General features: G+C 51.9%; 1 non-coding gene across 1 annotated transcript; it reads right to left on the reverse strand.

The window, feature by feature from the left end:
- Window positions 1-242: 242 nt before the first annotated feature.
- On the reverse strand, window positions 243-315 carry TRNAG-UCC (transfer RNA glycine (anticodon UCC)). Its single transcript has one exon. It is a non-coding gene; the product is annotated as a tRNA-Gly (tRNA).
- Window positions 316-783: the final 468 nt, after the last annotated feature.

A 783-nucleotide genomic window follows, 5' to 3' on the forward strand; every position in this document is an offset into this window, starting at 1 on the left:
GCGTCTTTCCTGCCATCAGCCAAGTGTCCTTGGGAGGCCGTTAAGAGGTGTAGTATGCTGGCCCAGGCCAAGGGCAGCCAGACTTCAGGAGCCTTGGGGGAGGGGAGAAGATTCACTAAGGTTTGGTGAAGTCAGATGACCAAACATGGGCCTGTCCAGGTTGGTCAGTGGGGACAAACAGTTCAGCTGATCTTTTTATTTTTTATTTTTTTGGCCATGCCACGCGGCATGCGGGATCTTAGTTCCCCGACCGGGGATCGAACCCATGCCCCCTGCAGTGGAAGTGCAGAGTCCTAACCACTGGACCACCAGGGAATTCCTCAGCTAATCTTTCATGAGCAAAGGATGATAATTTGGAGGGTCTGACCTTGTCACAGGTAAACTGGGGGGGCGGCGGGGAGGATCTGTGAGTTGCAACCGAGTCACCTGGGGAAGGTTGGTGCTTTGCAGTGAGCCGTCTTTGCAGAACACAAAAGGGTGAGAGGGTTTCTAAATCTTCGCTGTTTTCCAGGGGCAGGTAAAATTCAGCATCGTCGATTTGAGTAGGATGGAAGTGATTAGTGCTGGGGAGGACCTGTTTTTTTCTGGCACAGAGCAGACCCTCAATAGACACTCATGAACGAATGAGTGAATGAATGAATGAATGATTTGGTAGAAGGGAGCAAGCACTATGGGCTGCAGTGGTCTGAGTGAGGCTCCCCAGAGAAGGCGGGATCTGAAGTGGGTGTGATGGATGCACAGGAGACGGGTCACCTTGAAGATCACAGCAACAAAGCAGTTGCA

The sequence above is a fragment of the Eschrichtius robustus genome, chromosome 4 (genome assembly GCF_028021215.1).
Source record: "Eschrichtius robustus isolate mEscRob2 chromosome 4, mEscRob2.pri, whole genome shotgun sequence".
Classification (NCBI taxonomy): Eukaryota; Metazoa; Chordata; class Mammalia; order Artiodactyla; family Eschrichtiidae; genus Eschrichtius; species Eschrichtius robustus.